This window comes from Neovison vison, chromosome 8, assembly GCF_020171115.1.
Source record: "Neovison vison isolate M4711 chromosome 8, ASM_NN_V1, whole genome shotgun sequence".
NCBI lineage: Eukaryota > Metazoa > Chordata > Mammalia > Carnivora > Mustelidae > Neogale > Neogale vison.
In genome coordinates this window covers 116018498-116037219 of record NC_058098.1, presented here as the reverse complement: position 1 = coordinate 116037219, position 18722 = coordinate 116018498, and the positions used below count along the sequence as shown (strand labels likewise).

General features: G+C 37.2%; 1 long non-coding RNA gene across 1 annotated transcript in view; it reads right to left on the bottom strand.

Annotated features, from left to right (window-relative positions):
* LOC122915160 overlaps positions 1-18722 on the bottom strand; it is a 203443-nt gene that overhangs the window by 20420 nt on the left and 164301 nt on the right. The window lies entirely within an intron of this gene.

Below are 18722 nucleotides of genomic sequence, written 5' to 3'. Positions count from 1 at the left end.
GATCACGCCCTGAGTCGAAGGCAGTCGTCCAACCAACTGCGCCACCCAGGCGTCCCTTAAGATGTGTCTTACACAAAGCACACTGGTGTTTTTTTCCCACGAAATATACTCATCATTATTACTGTACTATTTAAATGGAGTACCTAGCTCATTTACTGTTAATACAATTACCTATGTAGATATACAGAACTTTCGTGTTATTTATTTCCTTTCTGTCTCATATATTATTCTTTGTTTGCCTCTTCACTTTTTAAAGTGATTTTGTTAGATTGTTTTTTCCTTCCATTCACTCATTAGTTACACACCTCATTTAGTAACTAGAGATTACCACTAATATCTATGATTTATTAGCCTGTAATGAAATAGTACTATTGATATTCTCTACGTTATCTGAGGAAATTTTTTTCTATTAATGATCATCCTGAATTCTATGTCCCTATTGGCAAGTAATTTTGTCTTATTATAAGTCTCGAAGAGTTATTACTGCTTTATACAATCAATATTCTTTTTTAAAAAGAGATATTCATTTATTTATTTGACAGAGAGTGAGAGAGTGAGCAAGAGAGAGAGAACAAGCAGGCAGAGGGGCAGGCAGAGAAGCAGGCTCCCTGTTGCACAGAGAGCCCGACGTGGGACTTGATCTCAGAATCTGAGATCATGACTTGAGATGAAGGCGGACGCTTAACCGAATGAGTTACCCAGGTGCCTTTATACAATCAATATTCTTTCACATACTTAACATTTTAATTGCTCTTCATTATCTCAGAAATGTCTAAGCATTTCCCATCTGAGATTGCTTTCATTCTATTTGAAGAACATTTTCTCTGTTCTATAGCACAGGTAGGACATATACAAAATCTTTTTCCTTCTGAACTAACAAAAGTCTTTATTCTAACCTGCATTTTTAGAAGGACAATTTTTCATGATATAGAATTTTTTTTCTTTTGTAATTACTATGTTGCCATCCTTTCAAAGTATCATTTTGTTTTTCCTCTGACTACCACTGTTCCTGTTGAAAAGTCAGCGTTAACCTTATTGTTATTTCTTTGAAAAAAATGTGCTTTTTTCCCCTTGACTGCTTTTGAGGTATTTTCTTTTATTTCAGCAGTTTTACTCTAATTATATTTAGGACGGTCGTTGTTGTTTTACAGTCATGCTGGTTTGAAATTTGTTGGTAACTATCTCATCAATATTGCTTCAACTTTACTCTCTTTTACTTTTTCATCATATACAAGGCATTTTCCCTATATCCCAAAATATTATTTTTGGTAACTATTCATTCTTTTTTTTCCTAGTCATGTTTTTTGTATTTATATATCTACCCCATCTTCTGACCCACTAATTATCACGTTAGAAGTATCTAATGTGATATTAATCCTATCCATTAGTTATTTCAGTTATTACATTATTTAGTTCTTGATTTTTAATTTTATTTTTTCCCAGCTTTACTGACACATAAATGACATATATACTATTGTAAAAGTTTGAGCCAAACAATGTGATTGTTTGATTTTTTACGAGTTTCCAGTTAGGTGATGAAATTCTAATTCTCAATCTTATTTAATTACTTGAGTATATTAATCATATAATATCTTAAAGATGCTAGAAATACCTCCATTATCTGACTTTGTAGGAATCAGTTTCTATTGTCTTTTTAAAAATTTTCCAGTTTAGGGGTTCCTGTGTGGCTCAGTCATTAAGCATCTGCCTTCAGCTCAGGTCGGATCCCAGGGTCCTGGGATCGAGCCCCACATTAGGCTCCCTACTTTGTGGGAAGCCTGCTTCTCCCTCTCCCATTCCCCATGCTTGTATCCTCTATCTTGTTGTCTCTATCTCTCTCTGTCAAATAAATGAATAAAATCTTAAAAAAAAAAAATTTCCAGTTTAGAGCCAGGATGACATTCAATTGTATGCTTGATTACTAAGTTAGCATTATATATGAAATATTATAGAGCTATGTTAAGGCTCTCTACAATGTAACCTTCTATAAGGGGAATTCAGTTTTGTCTCTGATACACAACTAGGCTAGTGAAAATCATCTCAATCCAGTAACTACTAAGATGCGAAGCTTAGTTTCAGTCCTTATGGGGAATGATCTATATTTTGATTGCCCTTAACAGTACCCTTCTTCCTTAGTAGGTCCTGAACTTCAGTTTATATTCCCCTAATCTTGTAATCTATAGAAAGTTCTAGTTAGTTTTTGCCTCTTAAGCATCTGTAGTCAGTTCAAGGAAGAGTGGCACACCCTCTCTTCTTTTCCAGATATTATCCAAACATATGCTTGCTATCTTAGTATCTCTATAATTCCCTCAAACAATTTATTTACACTCAATCCACATTTTCTAGTTATTCTCTAGAATATTTGGTTTTAAAACTATCTATTCCAGGGGCGCCTGGGTGGCTCAGTGGGTTAAAGCCTCTGCCTTCGGCTCAGGTCATGATCCCAGGGTCCTGGGATCTAGCCCCCATCGGGCTCTCTGCTTAGTGGGGAGCCTGCATCCCCCCTCTCTCTTTGCCTGCCTCTCTGCCTACTTATGATCTCTGTCAAATAAATAAATAAAATCTTTTAAACAAAACAAAACAAAAAAACTATTCCACCATTGTCAGAAATGGAGTTCCATTTCCTTTGTCTTAAATTGATGAATGGTTTAGATTAAATCATCTCTTTCACTTGTTATCATTGTGAATAGGTAACTCACCTGTGCAGTGGCCAAACCTGGGGTGTCCAGAAGAGAAAATCTCAACCCTCAGTTACCAGAGCCCAGATTTATGGAGCACAGCGTGCAGCAAGAAACTACCATCACAGAGGTTTCTAAGGAAGCATATGCTATTATAAGATATCTGAATAGTACACAGCCAAAAAATACTCTCCACTGGACCTACACCAAAATAACTTATAAACTTCCTATAGTTGCAGAAGTTTTCTTTGGTCAACATAGGAATTCTTCAGCAGCGGGTATCTTCCACGAAGTCTTCTCAAAGCATACATAGACTGGAGAAAAGCCACACCTCCAGTATGCTAGTGTATTTGTAAAACAGCACAAGAAACAGATACAGTTATAGCAGGAAGTTAAATGGATTAAATATTTGCCAACAGAACTCATCTCTGAGCAGCTACCAAAGAGAATGATGCCTCCTATACTATTATAAATAAAAAATAACAACTACAAATAGTATAGCAGTAATAGACGTTGAGAGCTTCCTGTAAGCCAGAAACTCTAAGAGCATATGAACAATACCCCACTTAATCTTCACAATAAATTTAATGAAATAGCTGTAATTTATTTTATAAATAAGGATAATGAAACTCAAAGATTCCAAGTCCCTTGCCCAAAGTCCTACAGCTCAGGAATTGCAGGCCTGTGAGACCCTAGAGCTATGTTCCTAACCATTGTGTTCCAGTGTCTATTTTAATGAAGCAACAAGGCTACAGAAAGTCATGTGGCAAATCATGATACATTAGACAATGGAGACACAGAGGGGAAGAGAAGCTGGGTCAAATCCAGATTTTCATGGTCTTAGTTTCTCTTAACTAGGGGCCAGAGACTTACCACTAGGTTCCTCTTACAGTGATCAGTGCGTATTACGTGTGTGTGTGTTTACTACTGGTAAAGTGTTCATAGGCCATTTACTTGTACAAATTTAGATAACAATTTTTAAGTTAATTTTCAGTAACAATTTTGAAGTTAAACATCATGGTGCTGTAGATGCTGACGATTTTTTTCTGGTTCCACAATTTATTAATAGGCAATCTCAGTTGAGTTATTTAACCTTTTCACCTAAAAGTTAGTCTCCTAGGCTAAAAATATGGAGAGGATAATACTATCCTCTCATGGATGTGATTATAATAAGATAAAACTTTCTATATACCTGGCACACTGCAGGTACTCAATTAATATTCTGGCTATTGTTTTGCTTTTGAAACACACTATTAAATTAATACCCCCATGTATAAATTAAGAAAGACATATGGACTTTATGGACCCCATTTATCTGTTTCCATTTCTTCGGGTCAAGGCAAGTATCCAAAGCTGGGTACTTATGTAAATGATGGGGGGCAGGCAGCCTCCTTGTTCAACTGAAACAGTGTAGCCAAGGGAGGAAGCACTTAAACAATGTAGAAACCAGGGTTTTAGCTCACTAAAGAATGTTAAGCACTTAGACCAAAGACCCCCTATTGAATTCTGAATGAGGAAAAAAAAAAAAAAAAAAAGATCAAAAGCTAAAGAAGTGATATTAGAAAGGACTGTCAATCATGATACCAGTGGAAGTTGTTCAGAACTAGAAGTGTGATTAAAAAAACATAATGTATCTGTTTATTTGGCTCCAGGGAAATGGAATGAGGACAAGGGACAATGTAAGGGCTGGAAACCTCTACAAAGCATAGTAAAGACCTTTGTGCCGGGATTGGGTGAGCAATATTAAGCACCACCCCTTACTGAGTACTGTGGAGCAGTATCTATTCTTTTATAAATGCATATGTCATCAGCATAATTCTGTCTTTTCAAATTCAGTGGTACTTTCCCTGTGAGATAACAACCATCTATATACTTTCTAGAATTTCAGAAATCATCTGAATAGTTCCCAGTTTGGCATAAGTAATCTGAATTTTAAATGTCTTATTTTTAAAAAGAGTTAAGCACTTAATTAAGATAATGTTCTATTTTAAAAGGCTCCTAGGATATATGCTGAAATGTTTTGGGCATGTTCCCATGACTTTCTCCCTGTAAAATAGAACACATTAAACATTAGGATTAATGCCCTGTGACTTCTACAACAGGGTTTCAGTACCAGGGAGAGTTGTGTATTTCGGTAACTAGGGGTCATGTTACTTGGGCATTTCATTCTTCAGAAGCATGCTTTGGCCAGGAATGTAAATCCAAATGTTATTGTCTTAACCCAGTTTGGTTTATTTATATATAAGCCATGTGGCTTAATAACCAGCTATTAATAAAGGGAATCTAAAATAAGCAATATTTCCAATAACAACAACAACAGAACTCTACCCAACTGTCTCAACATTCTACGTTGAGAGTATTTTCTCAAGAATTCATTACCAATAACAGCTTTCTACAGGACAGACCTTTCAGTCTGCTCCGTCATCTGGCACCTCACTAATGCTATTGTGTGTGCTCCACAGTTGTCTTTAGGACCCTTAGCTAACATTTTATTTTTAGCTACTCTTTATACTAGACTACTTTCAGTCAAGCTGGTTTAGAGAACCTAAGATATTCACGATTTTCTGAAACCTTCTTAGTTCCCCTGAAAACACTTAATATCTGTATAAGCAATTGCTTCTTAGTTGTCCATTTGACTTTTTGTTCCAATTAAGAGAATTTTGAAGTAGATCCACTTACAGCTCTAACCCTAGTAAATATTCATGGTCTAGGCAAAATGTAGGCAAATTTTGGTATTCCATTCATGAAATAACATAATGGGTTATTTCTTTGGATGCCTTAGCTTTTCTATAATCTGATAGGAAAAAGTAAAGGCTGTCAGGCAAGAATGATTTCTTATAACCAATACATATAATAAAAAGTGACATAAACAGATACAATGTAATCTATCTTGTATTTTTGTATTTTTGTTCTCATATTTTTTTTTCTCATTGGTGTAAACCCTTGATAATGAATGCCTGAACGTGTAATATGTACAGTTTCCATTATAATGTATCGGCACCATATTACAGGTGACAGTTTTTAAAAATAGTTTCTCTGCTTTTAGTTTGTGTTCAGTTCAAATAGTAAAAAGTTATTCCCTGATGTTTATTGCCATAGAGACTTAACGCAAGCGAAACATGTCATAAAAGATGTATACAATGTAAGCTCAGCTGTATATCATCATTGTGTCATTTGGTTTTCATGTTTAAGCCATTTACATGCATTCCTAGGAACACATTTTAAAATGATGGAAGCACTGAGAATATGGTAGATGATTCACAATACATTTTTGTGACCTAAACAAAATTTTTCTAATAGAAAAAAAATGGCGCTGACTTACGATATGAAGAAATAGTGTATGCTTTTATTCCTACAGTAAACTATTTTGTACTTTAAATCTAACATATATTGACTTACTGTTGTGTGAATGTCACAGCTGGGTTCTATTTTTAATTCGTCAGGCTGTGGGCTTACATTTTGAGATGCTCTATGTATTTAATATATTTTAGTTCATATAAGTTGCTCTTTTTTTAATTAATAATCTTGGCATAACCCTCAGGATGGGTTTTCTGTAAGATGATAATCCAACACTGTATAACAAGTGTTAGATAAGATGCTATTCATGAGTTCTCATTTGGTCTTTAGTCCTTTTCAATGCAAAACCAGCAGCCTTTGGCAAGGTTCATTTCTGGCAATTTCCCAAAAGATCCCTTTGTACACCTCTGACTTCCCATCATGGGCTTGCTGCTCTGGGCTGTCATCCTAATGGCTTTTCTTTCTTCTATTTTGCCCTTGATTTAGGGTTTTATAATCCTCTTTATATTTGATATCATCATATTCTTGGGTTTCTGTGTCCTCCCTAGCAATATTTCCTAAATGTCTAACAAGACTTTTAATGGCAGCCATGTCCTTCCAGGGTCTTACTGCTTAGACTAACCTTTGGCTAGAAAAAAAATGACTTAGATATTTGACACTTAAAAGCCATACTGTGCAAAATAAATTAATTCATAAGCTAAAATCACCTAGTTATCCTTGAACAATGTGTTCATATTCTTTACACAGGGTAGGCTGGTTGTCCATGTCTACCTGTAAGGTCAAAATGTAGCCATATGAGCTACCTTGGAGAGAAGAAAAAAGGCAAGCACAAAGGGCATGATTCCCAGCAACTGATGAATGAAGGAGTCATTACTAATACATTTATGTCCAGAATTAATGCTCCAGAAGGAAAGACCGAAGATATAGAAATAAGGTTTGCTTAGCAGGATCTACTAAAAAACAGGCTCCAAACTGCAAGCTTAGAGTCAGGATGAGCAAATGGGTAAGTGTTGGCCAATGAGGGGGTGAACCCAGTGTGAAATGAAGTACAGGGGGAGGAAAGCAGATTCCATCACATATCTACAAATGGGGAAGACCCTTTGGGAAATTTATTTACAAGTCTCTAAATGGCATGGAGGGGACTTTATTTTCCTAAAAGCAAAGATAAATCAGACCTCTGTTAAGCCTTTTCGCCAGCTATGCGTCAGAACATTTGGGCCCAAGTCTCCTTTATCAGTATACACATGCCAGTTACTTAACCTCTTTAAGTGTTAGTTTTCTCCTGGGCAAATGGAAATGACAAAATTCTTCTTATCTTCCTCACAGTACCATTGTGAGGATCCAATAAAACAACAGAAGAGTAGTGCGTTGGGAGGGATCAAGAGGTTTTACAAACATAAGCCACCATCATTCTCAAGCAAGATTATGTCATCAAGAATTCCTTTTTGAGTTTACCCACCTTTGGAAGATATTGAGAGTCTGATGCCTGACTCTGCAGAACACAGCAATATTCTCTGAGAAACACAAAGACCAACCTCAGGAAATGCAATCATGACTGTCCATTTACCTTTGCAAGAGTGGACAGAAAAATCAATGAAGCTATGCATATAAACACCAAGTTTCCTGCTAATACTCCCAAGGAATGAGGAAATGGAGTTGAACAAATGATTATGTATATTATGTCCTTTTCTTACTCATAAGCCAATAATTAAGTTTTACTTTTTATGTAAATATATGTAATAATATTTTAGTAATATGTAATAATATTTTTATATAACTATTATGTAATTTAGGTACATATAAGTATATTAAGTTATAAATAACATATAAGTTATATATGCTATGTTAAATATCTTTACATTTTATTTTTTAAAATAGTCTATTATATATATATATATATAGTTCAGGTGTTATTTCATAAAACATAGTATCCTTGAAAAATACATTTTTACTAACATTTATATAAATCTACAATGTTTGAAAATTTTTTCAAATCCCTCATCAAGATTTTCAAGTGCATTTAAGATCCAACTATTATTTATGGTATAGCTGTGTAGTATATGTCCAGTTGATATCAGTGTGTGGAAATATGCATACGTATAGGAAGTTTTAATTCAAGAACGCTCAGTGCTTCATCCCTAGAGAGAAAGAAATTTGGATTAACTTTGACTGGAAATGTGACAGCCAAGGAAAAGGTACTATGAAATGACCAGGAGAAGGGGCTCCAGTTCCTCAGTGTGAACCATAAATAAGGTACTTTAGCCCTTTTTCTCTTAGTTTCCTCATCTAAAAAAACAGTGATAATAATCATTTTTAAAGAATTCCCAGGAATTAAGTGCATTCACCCACGTAAGCAATTTTAGAAGTGTGGCAAGCCTGTTACTTGAAAAGTTTAAGACTTTTTGAGATCTTAATATGGCAGTATTGATGTGAAGATGAAAGCTAATCACCAAATGGAAGTTTAAAAAAAAATGTACCTTTTTATTTTTTTTTAATTTTTTTTAAATGTACTTTTTTCAAAGGTGTATATTATACATGGGTATGAGCAAACCATGGTAGTGGGTTTAGTAAATGCTGCAACCTGAAGATAGAACAGCAGACAGCGGGAAGGGGTAACAAAGTAAAACTCCTCAAGGTCTAGGATTTATGAGAAGCACCATGAAAATCTCCATGAAGTTGTGGGTTAGAATAACTCATATCTTAGAAGACCTAAAACAGCTGAGATCCTGTCTCACTAGATCTAACCCTGGTAAGGTAGTGCCTGATTGATACAAAGGAGGTTTCATTCTCATCTGTCCTAGAGGCCTTGGTGTCAATAAGGAGAGATAAACTAAAGTTTGGGCCATATCTGAAATACAGGGAACGGGGGAGCAGTGGGGCCATGGTGAAAATCTAGTAGAGTCAGTTCTGAATAGCTGGTGTGATTTTGGAGCCTTGCCTGAGCAGGGCAGCAGGCGAAGCCAACTCTGAGTCAGCAGATAGGCCCACGTTGCAGATATGGACAATACGATGTAGGAACTAAAGAAACCAGGCAGATAAATGACGTTATATCATATGTGTTAGAAAAATCCCTCTGGCAGTCATGCAAAGAACAGAAAAATGAGAGTTTGGCTGGAGTCTGTGTAAGACATCGAGGGCCAGAACTAGGAAAGCGACAACGGGCTCTCCAGACTAGGGGTCAGCAAATGACAGCTCATCATCCAAATCCAGCCCATCATGAGTTCTCAAGAAGAAAGTTGTACTGGAATGTAGCCACACCTGTTTATGCATGGTCTCTGGCTGCTTTCATTCTGAAACGGCAGAGTCAAGTAGTTAGGAACAAGAAGATATGGCCTGCAAAGCCTAAAAAATGTATTATCTGGCCTTTTACAAAAAGGGTTTGTTGATCCCTACTCTAGATGGATGTTCCAGAAGAGAGATCTTCTGCCTCTACTCGGGCCATTTTTTGGGCCAGTGTGTAATTCCTCTGTAAACTCACCAATTCCTGAATGGCTCTGGTATCACAGCTGGTGAGCACCACAAAACTCTGACCATGAAAGTGTAGACCGTAACATGACATTTTTTATGTCATAAAAAAGAGAGAGAGAGAGAGAAAGGACATGGATAGGGGGCACCAAGAGCAAAGTAACAGAGATGTGATCATGCGTTTTTGATCTTACAGGACAGAAGGCTAAAAGTTTAGTATTGTTTCCTGTCCACTACTTGCTACTACACATGAACTATTCCCACAGTGTCCTCAAGAACAGAGCAGGCAAGATGAACTCAGTAGGCTGATACATGCTCATTGAGGCTTCCTGGTGTCACCAAACAAAAACAGTCTTGTCCCCATGAAGGGGAGGGGGGCATTCACATTACAGTGCATCAGCTCATCACATATTCTCTCTTCTAAATGTCCTATATATGTACTTTGCATTTTTTAAAATTTTTTTATTTTTTATAAACATATATTTTTATCCCCAGGGGTACAGGTCTGTGAATCGCCAGGTTTACACACTTCACAGCACTCGCCAAAGCACATACCCTCCCCAATGTCCATAATCCCACCCCTTCTTCTCCCAAACCCTCTCCCCCCAGCAACCCTCAGTTTGTTTTGTGAGATTAAGAGTCACTTATGGTTTGTCTCCCTCCCAATCCCATCTTGTTTCATTTATTCTTCTCCTACCCACTTAAGCCCCCATGTTGCATCACCACTTCCTCATATCAGGGAGATCATATGATAGTTGTCTTTCTCTACTTGACTTATTTCGCTAAGCATGATACGCTCTAGTTCCATCCATGTTGTCGCAAATGGCAAGATTTCATTTCTTTTGATGGCTGCATAGTATTCCATTGTATATATATACCACCTCTTCTTTATCCATTCATCTGTTGATGGACATCTAGGTTCTTTCCATAGTTTGGCTATTGTGGACATTGCTGCTATAAAAATTCGGGTGCACGTGCCCCTTCGGATCACTACGTTTGTATCTTTAGGGTAAATACCCAGTAGTGCAATTGCTGGGTCATAGGGAAGTTCTATTTTCAACATTTTGAGGAACCTCCATGCTGTTTTCCAGAGTGGTTGCACCAGCTTGCATTCCCACCAACAGTGTAGGAGGGTTCCCCTTTCTCCGCATCCTTGCCAGCATCTGTCATTTCCTGACTTGTTGATTTTAGCCATTCTGACTGGTGTGAGGTGATATCTCATTGTGGTTTTGATTTGTATTTCCCTGATGCCTAGTGATATGGAGCACTTTTTCATGTGTCTGTTGGCCATCTGGATGTCTTCTTTGCAGAAACGTCTGTTCATGTCCTCTGCCCATTTCTTGATTGGATTATTTGTTCTTTGGGTGTTGAGTTTGCTAAGTTCTTTATAGATTTTGGACACTAGTCCCTTATCTGATATGTCGTTTGCAAATATCTTCTCCCATTCTGTCAGTTGTCTTTTGATTTTGTTAACTGTTTCCTTTGCTGTGCAAAAGCTTTTGATCTTGATGAAATCCCAAAAGTTCATTTTTGCCTTTGCTTCCCTTCCCTTTGGCGATGTTCCTAGGAAGATGTTGCTGTGGCTGAGGTCGAGGAGGTTGCTGCCTGTGTTCTCCTCAAGGATTTTGATGGATTCCTTTCTCACATTGAGGTCCTTCATCCATTTTGAGTCTATTTTTGTGTGTGGTGTAAGGAAATGGTCCTATTTCATTTTTCTGCATGTGGCTGTCCAATTTTCCCAACACCATTTATTGAAGAGGCTGTCTTTTTTCCATTGGACATTCTTTCCTGCTTTGTCGAAGATTAGTTGACCATAGAGTTGAGGGTCTATTTCTGGGCTCTCTATTCTGTTCCCTTGATCTATGTGTCTGTTTTTGTGCCAGTACCATACTGTCTTGATGATGACAGCTTTGTAATAGAGCCTGAAGTCCGGAATTGTGATGCCACCAACTTTGGCTTTCTTTTTCAATATCCCTTTGGCTATTCGAGGTCTTATCTGGTTCCATATAAATTTTAGAATTATTTGTTCCATTTCTTTGAAAAAGATGGATGGTACTTTGATAGGAATTGCATTAAATGTGTAGATTGCTTTAGATAGCATAGACATTTTCACAATATTTATTCTTCCAATCCAGGAGCATGGAACATTTTTCCATTTCTTTGTGTCTTCCTCAATTTCTTTCATGAGTACTTTATAATTTTCTGAGTATAGATTCTTAGCCTCTTTGGTTAGGTTTATTCCTAGGTATCTTATGGTTTGGGGTGCAATTGTAAATGGGATTGACTCCTTAATTTCTCTTTCTTCTGTCTTATTGTTGGTGTAGAGAAATGCAACTGATTTCTGTGCATTGATCTTATATCCTGACACTTTACTGAATTCCTGTACAAGTTCTAGCAGTTTTGGAGTGGAATCTTTTGGGTTTTCCACATATAGTATCATATCATCTGCGAAGAGTGATAATTTGACTTCTTCTTTGCCGATTTGGGTGCCTTTAATTTCCTTTTGTTGTCTGATTGCTGAGGCTAGGACTTCTAGTACTATGTTGAATAGCAGTGGTGATAATGGCCATCCCTGCCGTGTTCCTGACCTTAGCTGTACTTTGCATTTTCATATACATATGTACATATGTGTGTTTATTGTATTTTGAGGATGTTTGAAAGTGTTCAACCAAGGTCAAGATGCCTCCAGCTTAACACAGGATTCACCTGGACCTCTTGGCCTCTGCATGTATCTTGAATCCAAGTTTGACAATATCCATGACCAGTAGATGTAAATACCCTCCTTAAGCAACATGTCTCTCTTTGTATGGTCTCTCTCTTACCTAACCACCATTCTTAAAATAGCAAATCTCACCTACACCCATTTCCCATTCCTGCCAGCACCCTCCCCCATTGCTTTATTTTATTCTGAAGCACTTACTACAACCTAATACATTATATAATAAATATCTCTGTATTTATTATATCAATATTGATATATAGGTTTATTTATTTATATTTATGTATAAATGTATTATATTTATTTGTTATACATAAACAGATTTATCTGTGTTTCCTGAATACTACACATACTCCAAGAAAGCAAAGTTTTTCTTCACCTTATCTTTGGTTCATTTTTAAGTACCTGCCATGTAAAAAGTGTGCAATATTGGTTGAACGGTTGAATGAATGAACTACTACAGTGTCTGTCTTATAGGAGATCCATCACTCCTGAAGTTTGTTTTCCAATTATTTATCTACATGTTTTCTCTGCTATCAGAAAGTAAGCTCCTTGAAGACAGGAATCAGATGATTCTCATCTTTATGCTCCCATTATCCAAACAATTGCACTCAATTAAATGGTCAGTTAATCTTTTCATAAATGAATGAAGAAAATTTTCAACATTAACCCGAGTATGTTATTAGTTGTTTTTTTTTAATTCAAAGATTAAAGTTACAGAAGAATAAGTTTAACTGGAAATAGATCACCTGAAGTTTATTTTTTTTTAAAGATTTTATTTATTTATTTGACAGAGATCACAAGTAGGCAGAGAGGCAGGCAGAGAGAAAGGGGGAAGCAGGCTCCCCACAGAGCAGAGAGCCCGATGTGGGGCTCGATCCCAGGACCCTGGGATCCTGACCTGAGCCAAAGGCAGAGGCTTTAACCCACTGAGCCACCGGGGCACCCCCCACCTGAACTTTAAAAACACAAATATTTCAGCCCTGATATATGTATTTTTCCCCACTCAAAATTTTGCATTCTGATCCTCTGAGGCTGAAAGCCTACCAAATTGGGCTGTTTCCCAAACCCCATCTTGAAAGAATAACTTCTCTGAGCTGCACAGTCCCTGCCATCTTAGGTTTCTACAAGTACAAAGGATAAGATGGGACTGTCTTGTGTGAAAAGTAGGTCTACTGTCTTCTCCGCCTCTGATGTTCTGCTCCTCCTGTATTTAAATATTTCTTCTCTACATTTTCTAGCCTTCCACTTGCGTCTCTATGCAGTCAATAGTACTTATTGGATTCTCTTTCTCACTTGCTAATTTTCCAGTTCTGTATTGCCAAATCTTTAACTATACACTGTGGAAAGATTATGCCTCAGTAAGCGCTGTGTCTACACTCCCTGCATCCAGCTGTGTTTGTGAATACTGACTGGTAAGTGCCACTTGCAACTGATGAATACATTTATTGACTCCTTTTTAAACCACTGCTTCTTTAGCAGTATCTTAAGGTCTTGCCATAAATGTCTTAAACCATGTGGCCACATTTGGACAATAGAAATCTGCCTAATATTAACTGCCTGACCAATGATTGTTCTTATGCAAATCTGAAGAACGAACCCTCTGAATATGGCACAAGAGGCACATTATTAATTTTACTTTATTGATTTTTAATCCTTTTTTTTCACCTTTTTTTGAAAATTTGGTTCCTTACAGTTAGCAGAGGAATGAAAGAAAAGTAGTAAGCATATTTACTCACTAAAAATAATAGATTTGAGGGGTGCCTGGGTGACTCAGCGGATTAAGACTCTGCTTTCAGCCTCAGGGTCGAAGGATCGAGCCCCGCATCAGGCTCTCTGCTCAGTAGGAAGCCTGCTTCTGCTCCTCTCTCTGCCTATTTGTGATCTTTCTCTGTCAAATAAATAAATAAAATCTTAAAAAAAAAATAGATTTGAGGGCGCCTGGTTGGCTCAGTGGGTTAAAGCCTCTGCCTTCAGCTCAGGTCATGATCTCAGAGTCCTGGGATCGAGCCCCACATCAGGCTCCCTGCTTAGCAGGAAGCCTGCTTCCCTCTCTCTCTGCCTGCCTCTCTGCCTACTTGTGATCTCTGTCTGTCAAATAAATTAAAAAATCTTAAAAAAAATATACAAGATTTGGTTTTTTTTTTTTAATTTACATTAAAACTTGAGACAGTGACAGAGGTAATGATTAAGGAGTGTGTGTGTGTGTGTGTGATATTCCTACACTGCAATCTAGCTGGAGATTATAAAAATAATAAGAAATTAAAGGAGGAATCATTAGCATTATGTTTTTGTTGCAAATAGCTCTTTTCCAATATAGGTTTTTTTGCCATGCAATTTTGTTAGAGAGACTGTCCTATAGAGGTTATATGCCCTTTTAAGTGAGAAAGAACTATCAGATAATCAAAATTAGCTGCCTCTCACTAAAATTACCTTGAAATTGCCATGGTTTTTGCCCAAATGGTTCCTTTTTCCACTTCCAAACTGTCTTATTCTAGGCATGTCATTTAACCTCTCTGGAATTGTCCTAAAAATAGGATATTAGGATTATCTAGGAGGACCAGGTAATATCTAATAACCTCCCCAGTTCTAAAATATTGCCATTCTTTCACCATTTATTAACTATTCCTTTACTGTGGTGTTCATGTGTATAACAAACACTCTCACACACCCACTGAGAAAGGCCAGTGAACTTGCCAAAATTCGGTTCAGTGAGGTAGGCATCCATGAGATTCACTTCCTGCTATGCTTCTAGTAGCTGCTTCTAATTATTTTAATTTTCTGTTAACTTGAACTTACTTTTCCCTTTATTTTTCTCCAGTAACTATATAAACTTGTGTATAATTCTAAGGTTTTCTGTTTCATTATTTCTCACATTTCATTAAAATAGTGAACATGACTAATGTGAACTATAAAAGACACTCACTTAGGTCAGTATTTTTTCTCAAATATTTAGCATACAAAATAGTAATAGAATTTACTATTACCCAATTAATTTATTCTAAATGGAACATTCTTATGATTTTGTGAGGCAGGGAAAAACATTAATTATGATTCCGGACACTCTTATTTCAAATAAGATCTTGAGTCACTGTCTAGGTCAGAGGCAAAACAAAAGAACAACAACAGCAGCAGCAACAATAACAAAAAACCTAGAAAAAAGGAAAAAATTGTATCACCCTTGCTATCAGCGTTTGATTTTAGAAAAAGTGAGAAAACACAGACCTGGGGGTAGTTGGGACCAGGGAAGGCAATAATCCGTCATCTCCTAGCTGAAAGGTGACCCTTCTAATGATGTATTTGTTAACTTAAGCGACAGAGGCCATAGAGCCAAGTCTGGTTGTAATGACATATTAAGCTGACTAATGGTCCACCTGGCTCCTTGCCCCTTGCTCCTTTTAAACCCGGCAGATGTGGCCGCTAAACCGCTCTTTTTATATTCAACCTTTACCCCATGCACTGGAAAAAACTACTTGGGAAGCAGAGAATATTAAGAGCTTTACTGAAGTATTTATCCAATTTAGTGTCAAGTCAAACTTGCTATATTCTTGGTCTTCCAGTTGTTGGGTTCCTACTTCTTGCCTTAGCAGCCCACTCTTAGATCCTACCTCCTGCCCATTCTTAGATTCTACTTCTATTTCTAAGATTTTGACATACAAGTGATTTTCCTTGATAAGACCTCTGGTGCCCCCCTCCCCCTTTTCCCTGTATATGGCTCTTTCTGTGTTCACATACCTCCACTAATTCTTTCCTTTTGTATGTATGTTAATACAGTCAATTCAGAACCTATTACATTCTCAGCCCATACCCGGACTGATAAGCCTACATGGGATTTATTTAGGTAATGGTATTCATTCATCCGTGTTCCCCTCAAATTTCTAAAGAATTTTGGCTATATTTATACCCCAGAGTTCCAAATGACCCAACATCTCAGACAGGACAACTGGTTATTTTTCCTGATTGCTGAATGGCTGATTCTGCCAACACTAAAAGTAGTCGGCTATGTTACAAAAAATGGGCATATGTGGATGGACACTTGCAAGAGATTAAAATGGGTAAAGAAACAGTAATCTCTCATGAATCCTGGAAGTTTCCAAGAGGTGATATTCTCTTATCTCTTTTCTCCAGTGTCCCTTTCCTCTTCTATGGTCTCTATGAATGGTCATGTTCTAGATGATTCCCTCTCCTGATAACAATGACTCCAACTCTTCTACTTACTCACTATATGAATTTAGGCATATTATGCAAACTCTCTGTGCCTCATGATCTATAAAATATGATAAAATTCATATTTGCCTCATAAGGTTTCTGTAAGAGTTCAATAAATGACTTCAGGAAAAAATTTAAAAAGGTACCTAGAACATGGCAATACCTGATGAGTGTTCACTACTACTAATAAAAGAGAGAGGTGTACTTGCTTTTGCCAAAGTAAAATATTTGGGTTTCAGATTCATCAAAACTCAGACACTTACATTATCTCTAATCATTGTTTAAGACAAGTCCCCCATTTAAACCTATCATAAAGTGTAAGCTCATAAAGACTAGATTGACATAGTTCAGTTTCAGAGTGGTGTCACAATTAAAGAAATAAATAGAATGGGTTACTTCCCAAAGGGGAGAATAAACCAATAGAGAATGCCTGAAACAATGTGTCTGGGGCGCCTGGGTGGCTCAATGGGTTAAGCATATGCCTTTGGCTCAGGTCATGATCTCAGGGTCCTAGGTTGGAGTCCACATTGGGCTCTCTGCTCAGCAGGGAGCCTGCTTCCCCTTCCCGCTCTGCCTGCCTCTCTGCCTACTTGTATTCTCTCTCTCTCTGTCAAATAAATAAATATTTTTTATAAATGTGTCAAATACACATTCAAAGTATTTTATGTTAATGCCTCGGCTGGAAGGAAAACAAGAAACAAAAATATCTGAACTTTAGATATGACTAGAAAGCCTGCATTCAGAGGTAGGTAGGCCTCTGCCGTATTTGTCCATTTGTACATGCTGATTCCTACTGTTTCAAAGCTTGGGTCTTGACAGGTGTCACAGGAGGTAGGAGTAAGTCTAATGTCCTTGAAAGGTGGGAACTACAAAAAGGAACATAAATGTATAAATTATTTAAAAAATAATTCCTCACTAGCAATCTACCCCTGCTACAAATTGTATGTGGAAGGTGACATAAGGCAGGGCAGGGCATACAATGATCCTCAGTCGAGCAGATTAAACAAATGTCCTAGTTCTGAAGCTCAGTCATCAGTACACACACGTTTGTTTCAATATCACTGTTTACATTTTTCCTTTAACATATGTTAAACCTATTCTTTTTATAAAATAATTAAACAGCATAATAAAGACCTATGTCCTGACAACATAAATGTCAATATTGCTCAAGTCCTTTCAACATGTTTCCTTTTTCTTCTTTTTTTAAAGATTTTATTTATTTATTTGAGAGTGAGAATAAGAGGGAGCAAGCAGGAGACGGGGACGGTCAGAGGGAGCCCAATGCGGAACTTGTCCGGGACTCCACCAGGATCATGACCTGAGCTGAAGGCAGTTGCTCAAACAACTGAGCCACCCAGGCACCCCTTTCAACACTTTCCAAAAAATCCTAAAAGTAATAGTTGACAGCCACATGAACCCAACCCGCATGCTTGCATGAAACCCCATTAATAAGGAAGAAGGAGAATGAGGGCCATAGAACATGTACAGAGGTCTGTGGGAAGCTCACCCAAACCTTACAAAACTTATGTTGTTACTGTCCATTCTCTCATCTCTGATATCCCTCCAGAACCCAGATTCTTCCTGAACCTATTTTTGAAGTAGATTATTTAAACTGATTTCACTAAGAAAACAAAACAAAACAAAAGAAACACCCTTCCTCTTTCCAAAGTGGTGAGAGAGAACTGTCCTTGCAAAAAAAAGGATTTATTGTGTTAGCTTCTGGAGGTTGTGATAAGACCATGAACATTCCCAGATGAATGATTATTTCGTTCATTCCAATGTGGTCATTCATACATGTGTTTAATAAATATTTACTAACTACCTGCGACGTGTCAGATAATATTGTATAGGCTAGAGATAGATTGGTAAACAAGATACAGTACTGTCCATATATATTATATAATCTAGCAGCTAAGATGGGTGAAAAATAACCAGAGAAGACAAACCCTATGCATGTTTTTGGATGAAAAACAGCCAAAATAAAGGAATACAGACCAAAGGGGGCAGCTATTTGAGATATGCTGGTAAGAAAAGTCATTTTATTTTCTGAGAAGGTATTTTTAGACTAAAACCTGAATAAACTGAGGGGACAAATTATGTGTTCTAGACTGAATGAATACAAGGTGTATATGCCCTAGGAGAAGAACTTGTTTAGCGTGTTCGAGAAGTAGTAACAAGGCCAGTTTTGCTGCAGGTGTATGAGCAAAGGGCAGAAAGTCAGGGAAAGAAGCTATCGTGGTCTCAGGGGCCAGACCTTGCGGGGCATTTCAGCACAAGGAAAGGACTCTGAAGTTTACGACATGTGTGATGAGAAGCCACTGAATAATTCTGAGCAAGGATGTTACAGATCATGG